General features: G+C 43.9%; 1 pseudogene; it reads left to right on the forward strand.

Annotated features, from left to right (window-relative positions):
• Positions 1-1,152: 1,152 nt before the first annotated feature.
• On the forward strand, positions 1,153-6,047 carry LOC139438259 (protein FAM193B-like; annotated as a pseudogene).
• Positions 6,048-7,497: the final 1,450 nt, after the last annotated feature.

Genomic DNA, 7,497 nt, shown 5'->3' on the forward strand with positions numbered 1-7,497 from the left:
AGGACTGCACCCTGTAAGGAGAGCTTCCCTGCACAAAAAAAAGCACAGCCTGCCCAGGAGTGGTGCTGCACCTACAGAGAGCAGATGCAGCAAGATGATGCAACAAAAAGAGACACAGATTCCCAGTGCTGCTGACAAGAAAGCAAGCAGACACAGAAGAACATGCAGTGAATGGACACAGAGAGCAGAAATGGGGAAGGGGGGTAGGGGAGAGAAATAAATAAAATAAAAAATAAATCTTTTTTAAAAATTTACATTTATAGAAAACTATAGCCAACAAGAGCAGAATACACTTTTTTTCAAATGCACATGGAACAGTCATCAAGATAGACCATATTCTGAATCATAAAACTAATCTCAAAAAAACTTTGAAAGTATTGAAATCATGGAAGTATGTCCTCTGACCATAATGGAATTAAACTATAAATCTATATTGCAAAGGTATCTGTATAGTCTCCCAAATATTGGGAAATTAAACAACATGTAAATAACCCATGGATCAAAGAGGAAGTTATAAGGGAAATTATTAGTATTTTGAATTGATAAAAAATGGAAATATAAAAATTTGAGGACACAGTTAAAGCTGTATTAGAGGGAAATTTATGCATTAAACACTTCTATTAGAAAAGGAAGAACAGTCTCAAATAATCTAAACTATCACCTTAATAAACTAGGGGGAAAATCACAGATTAAATCCAGACAGACAGACAGAAAGAAAGAATAAAAATAAGGGCAGAAATCAATAAAGTTTAAAACATAAAACAATACATAAAATCAGTGAAGCCAAAGCCTGGTTCTTTGAGATCAATAAAATGGATATACCTCTAGTCAGACTGATCCAGTAAGAGAAAAGACACAAATTACTAATATGAGGACTGAAAAAAGGTTGGAGGTGTATAACTACAGATCCTATAGAAATTTTAAAAGATAAAGTGGTTGCTGGCAGCCAGCAGAGGAGGGGGAGCCAAGCTGTTAACCTGTGAGGGAAGCGGTGGCAGCAGGAGTGGAGTGAGTCAGCAGCACTAGCAGCAGCATGACTCCAAGGCGGTAGGGTTGGTGCAGTTCCCTGGGCAGAAGCCACACAAGTCCTAGGCACTACTGCAGAACCTGTAAGCAGAAGTGGGTGCAGGGTCCCCAGGGGTGCTGGCGCCTATGGAGCACTACCCCAGGGAGGAGGACAAGCCCGAGGAAGCACCTGTCCTGCAGACGCTCTCCATCTCTAGCCAATCTGTGCAGACTTGCTGCCTCCAGTGTCACCAGAAAGGCAATGGGTGAGAAGAAGGCCCTTCTCAAAATGGACTGGTGTTGCAGGGTGAGAAGCTGCCCCCTGACTTCATGCCAAAGCCTGCCAGAATCTCCTAGGCTAGATGCCTCTATGTGTCTGCCCAAAGAGCATGAAAGAAGATGTAATGCCAACAGGTGGAGGGCATGCAGTGGCAATCTCCTTGTCCCATACATCTTGCAAATCATGGTCTTGTGGGAGTGACATTCCTTTTCATTGTCCTATTCATCATCCTCTTCTTCCTGCCATAGGGACTCAGGGAACTGGGATCTCAGCTCGCTCCTGTGGGCACAATCTCTCAGGCCTCTGGAATTCCCTGCACACCAGTGGGGCCCTGGCAGGCAATTCACTTGGAAGTCCTTCTCCTATACCTGGTCCATCTCAGAGCACCCTAACACTCAGACCTCAATGCCCTCAACCCCCAACAGCTCCCTCCCCCAGCCAGCATCTCTGATCCCATCTCACCCAGGATCCTTTGGCTTACCACCCCACCCACACCTGTTGTCCACAACACAGCATTGTCTTTCCCTGCCCAGGCTTCAGAGAATCTTGCTGCTGCTGCTGCTGCTGCTGCTGCTGCTGCTGCTGCTGCTCCTGCCCCCCACCCCCCGCCACACTCACTCACATACACACACCAGAGCCCCCACCTGCCTTCCACCAGCATGCCTCCACTGTTCTCCAGGTGCAGCCATCCCTATAGTGGTCACTGAAGCAGGCCTCTCCTCCTACCACCAAAGTCTCAGCAATTCCCTAGCACTCACAGCAGGAACCCCAGGTACAGGAGACACACTTTATACACAGTGGCCTGGCATGCCAGCTGCCCCAGCCCTGCAAGACAGATGAAGTACTGGTCATAGAAGAGGATAGCATCTCAGAGCATAGCTCCTGCACATTTTTCTCCACCCACCAAAGAGATGGCGAGGTCTGTGACTGCTGCTACTTTGAGTTCTTTGACCACTATGCAGAAAAGGAGAAGGCCCAATTGGCAGCAGGAGCCCTAAAGCAGGGAAATCACAATATTTCTGGAAGCCAGGAGCCAAAGCCTGCCAGGGAGAGGCTCTTGGAGTGGCCTGCCCAGGAGCTAGATAGGGTCAACAACTTCCTGAGCAGCTGTCTGCAGAAGAAAAAGAACACTGTCAAGGATTCCATCCATGACAGCTTCAGCATTTGTAAGTTCAGCATGGATGGCAATGGCTTTAAGGAGGGGGCTGCTGAGACCAAGCCCCAGAGTCTACCCTGCTCAAACCTCAATGGCTGCTCAGAGCAACAGCCTGATTTAAACCTTTACCTGTCCTCCGTGACTTTGGGTTCCCCCACAGAACCATACATTACAAGCTCCACACAAGCCAGCTTCACCATGGGCAGAAATGAGAGGTCCCCACCCACTGTGCACAGAGGTGGGAGATCCTTGTCCTGGTATCATTCCAGAAAATGGGCTAATGAGGAGGGGCAGCATAATGCCCAACCTGTGCCTGGTGGTCTGGTCAAGACAACCAATCCAGGCAACCCTATCTCTGAGAAGACAAGCCCAAAGGAGGTCCCCAGTTGCAAGCAGGAGCTACCTGAGCCTGTGGCCTCAGGTAGAAAGCTGTGAAAGGGCAAGAGATGGGGCAATGAGGCAAGAAGAGCTGGGCAAGCCCAGCTTCCTGGCTTCTGGACAGCCTAGAGGTGTTCAGTACCAAGGGCCAGACCCCTGACCCCAAACAACCAAGCAAGGCCTCAGAACTCAAGTGGTTGAGCACCTGCTTCCCACATACGAGGTCCCAGGTTCATTCCCAGTGCTTCCTAAAAACAAACAGCAAACAAATCAAAAAACCAACTCAGGGAAGCCAATGTGGCTCAGTACTTGAGCTCTGGCTTCCCACTTATGAGGTCCCAGGTTCAATCTCTGGCCCCAGCACCTCAAAAAAAAAAAAAAGAAGAAAAAGATAATCCAAATAATCCTATACTTACTACATAAATTGAATTCATAGCTTAATTCTTCCAAGAAAGAAAACTTCACTGGCTAATTTTCCCAAACATTTAAAGAGCAAATAATACCAATTTTACACAAACTCTTCCAGAAATATAGAAGAGAAGGGCACACTTCCCAGGTCATTTTATGAAGTCATTATTACCCTGATACCAAAACCAGACAAAGACAATGCAAAAAAGGAAAACTAAAGACCAATATCCCTCATCAACATAGATACAGAAATCCTCAACAAAATATATAGCAAATTGAATTTAGTAATATATTAAAATGACAATATGTAATAACCACGAGGTTTATCATAGGAATGCAAAGTTGTTTCAACACTATAAACTCAATCAATATAATTCACCATATCAACAGATTTAAAGAAGAAAATCATGACCATCTCAGCAGACACAGAATAAGTATTTGACAAGGTTCAACATCCATTCGTACTTTTTTAAAAAAAAAAAAGCTCTCAGGAAACTAGGACTAGAAGGAAAGCTCCTCAGTCTGATTAAAGGCACCTACACACATACAAACACAAACACACAAAAATCCTATACCTAATATCATACTTAATGGCAAAAGACTGCATGATTTACCCAAAAGATCAGAAACAACACAAGGATGTCTACTCTTACCACTTCTGTTCAACATAGTCCTGGAGGTCCTAGCCAGTGCATTAAGGCAAGCAAAAGAAAGGGGGGAGGGGAAGACATATAGCATGGAAAAGAATAAACAAAATTATTTCTGTTTGTAGGTGGCATAGTTGTCTGCTTAGAAAATCAAATCCAAATAACCTACCAAAAAAAAAACAGTCACTGGAACTAATTAGTTAATAAGTTTTAAGATAAAAGATCAGGGAAGTAGATGTGGCTCAGGCAACTGAGCTCCCATCTACCACATGGGCGGTCTGTGATTCGGTTACCAGTGCCTCCTAAAGAAGACAGCTAGGGGAAATGGATGTGACTCAACCAACTGGGCTTCCATCTACCATATAGGAGGTCCAGGGTTCAATGCCCAGGGCCTCCTGGTGAGGGCAAGCTGGCCCACACAGTGAGCTGGCCTACATGAGAATGTCACCCTGCACAGGAGTGCCACCCAGTGCAGGAAAGCCACCCCACACAGGAGTGCCAGCCAAGGCAGAGAACTGGGACAGCAAGATGATGCAACAAGAGACACAGAGGAGAGAAAATAAGAAGACGTAGCAGAACAGGGGGTTGAGGTGGCACAAGAGAGTAATCACCTCTCTCCCACTCCAGAAGGTCCCAAGATCAGTTCCCAGAGCCCCCTAATGAGAACACAAGTAGACACAGAAGAACACATGGCGAATGGACACAAAGAGCAGACAACAGGGCAGACAACGGGGGGAATCGGGAGGAATAAATAAAATAATTTTTTTTAAAAAGACAGCAAACTGGCATGATAGGGAGTCATGGCAGGTTGATACAACAAGATGATTCAACAAGAGATACAAGAAGAAAAACATAATGAGAGACACAACAAAGCAGGAAGCAGAGGTTCCTGGTGCCTCCTAAAGAAAAGGAGCAAGGCAGCAAGCTGGCGTGATGGGCAGGCATGGCAAGCTGATGCCATAAGAGACACAAGAATAAAAAAACAAAATGAGAGACACAACAGGGCAGGGAACAGAGGTGGCTCGAGTGATTAGGAGACTGCTCCCCACATGGGAGGTTCCAGGTTTAGTTCCCGGTGCCTCCAAAGACACAGAACACAGCAAGTGCAAAAAATGAGGGAGTGGGGAGAAATAAATAAATAACAAAAATAGATCTTTAAAAATAAAAAATATAAAAGGCCAATATGCAAAAATTCATTGTATACCTATTTACTAGCAATGAAATTCAGGATCAGGCAAAAACAATCAGTAATGATAAACGTTGTTACCTCTAGTATGGTAGTATTGACTGGAAAGGAACACAAGGTAACCTTCTGGAGTATTGGAAGGGTTCTATATCATGATCTTGATAGTGTTTGCATGGGTTTAAACATGTAAAATTCAATGAGCTGTTTGTTTAACATGAGTGCACTTTATTCAGTTTATCATATGCATGGTGTCCCTCAAAACCTTTTAAACACTTCCATCCACCAAGGGTGCGTGAAAACTATACCACAAAGTAGTACATGCCACTTGATAGGGGATTCTACACATTGTGGATACCCAAGAAATACTGTTGACTGAATAAATGAAACAATTTGGAAACTACTTTTCTTAAAGTAAAACCACGATCAGATTATACAGCATTGCATTTTCTGGTTAGCCCAGCCCTCAGAGTAAGCATGGACCTAGAAAAAATTCACAGGAGTCAAGATATAAATTGGGTTGGAATTAGAATTCTTAGTGACAGCTGCCAGGACTTCTTCAGGCTAATTAGGACCATCATGGCAATAATTTCAGGAAGTGTAGGTAATGCTAGTGAATGCATTACAGGGTACTGAAAGTATTGATGATCTTATAGATTAAAAATATAAAAACATCTGTCACAGAGGCCAACTATCTATTTGTAATTAAGATTTATTTTCCTCAACAAATAAACCTCCCCAGTAGAGGGATTAGTAGAAAAGAGAATAATGAAATGTAATCACAGAGCATGTTGCGTTTTTGCCTCTTTCTTAGGGGACTTCTCAAATGATTCATGTGAGACACTGCTTCTGCTGTATGAGTTTGAAGTTAAAGCCAAAATGAATGATCCATCACTGAACAGCTTCCTGGATTCAGTGTGGGAACGGCCTCATTTAGAAAGTAAAACATTTGAAATAATTGCATGTAAGAACTATATTATGATTTTCTAAAATACTTCTACTTGGTTCTTCTCTTTACTATTCTTACTTCCAATCTTACACTCCTCTGCACCCTCAGAGCACTTTGTTTCTCCCTATCTAATGACATTCTTTTTTGTTTGAAATCTTATATTTATTGCCAATTTATATTGCTACAGTCAAAATGTAGTACAATAATTAATTCCTTTAATCTAGCAAGTAATAGGCTTCAAGAGTTTGATTTGGTTTGGTTTTGTACTATGTTGTTGCTAAATTTCACCTCATTCTTATCACAATTGTTTGACCATTGATGATGATGATATATTACAGAAGACCTTCCTGGGTTTTTTTTTTTCCTCTATTTTTTTAAGATTTATTTTTTATTTATTTCCCTCCCCTTCCCTCCCCCCCATTGTCTGCTCTCTGTATCCCTTCACTATGTGTTCTTCTGTGACTGCTTCTATCCTTGTCAGTGGCACCAGGAATCTGTTTCTTTTTGTTACATCATCTTGCTGTGTCAGCTCTCCGTGTGTGTGGTGCCATTCCTGGGCAGGCTGCACTTTCTTTTGCACTGAATGGCTCTCTTTACTGGGTGCACTCCTTGCGTGTGGGGCTCCCCTATGCGGGGGGCACACCTGCGTGGCAAGGCACTCCTTGTGCAACATCAGTACTGCACGTGGGCCAGCTCCACACAGATCAAGGAGGACCGGGGTTTGAACTGTGGACCTTCCATGTGGTAGACAGACGCCCTATCCATTGGGCCAAGTCCACTTCCCATTCTCTAATTTTTTTTAATGTTACAATCAAAAAATATAAGAGGTCCCTATATACTCCCCACCCCATCAGCCCACTCCTCCCAGATCAACAACCTCTTCCATCATCGTGGCACATTCATTGTATTTTGGAGCACATGGATAATGGTTTACATTGTAGTTTACACTCTCCCCCAGTCCACCCAGTGGGTCATGGCAGGACATGCAATGTCCAGCATCTGTCCCTGCAGTACCACCCAGGACAACTCCAAGTCCTGAAAATGCCCCCACATCATATCTCTTCTTTCCTCTCTCTACCTTCAGCACCTACCATGACTACTTTCTCCACATCAATGCTACAATTTGTCTCATTACTAATCACAATAGTTCCATTGTAGAATATCAGATTTCCACTCTAATCCATACTCTATTCCTCCATCCTATGGACCCTAGGATGGTTATGTCCACTCCACCTCTATATCGAGAGGGGGCTTAGATTCCACATGGATGATGGATGCAATTCTCCTGCTTGCAGTTGTTCTCACTCTAGGCTCCCTCGTGTGGTGATTGACCATCTTTACCTCCCTGTTACCTGGCTGGGGTAAGTCCAATAAACCAGAGGGTAGGAGTTGCAAGTCTGCTGAGGCTCAGGGCCTGGCTGTCACATGGACAGTCCAGAGATTCAGATCTCCTGAGTATACACCAATCCTAGTGCCAACCACAGGTTCAGT

The sequence above is a fragment of the Dasypus novemcinctus genome, chromosome Y (assembly GCF_030445035.2).
Source record: "Dasypus novemcinctus isolate mDasNov1 chromosome Y, mDasNov1.1.hap2, whole genome shotgun sequence".
In the NCBI taxonomy this organism is placed as follows: Eukaryota; Metazoa; Chordata; class Mammalia; order Cingulata; family Dasypodidae; genus Dasypus; species Dasypus novemcinctus.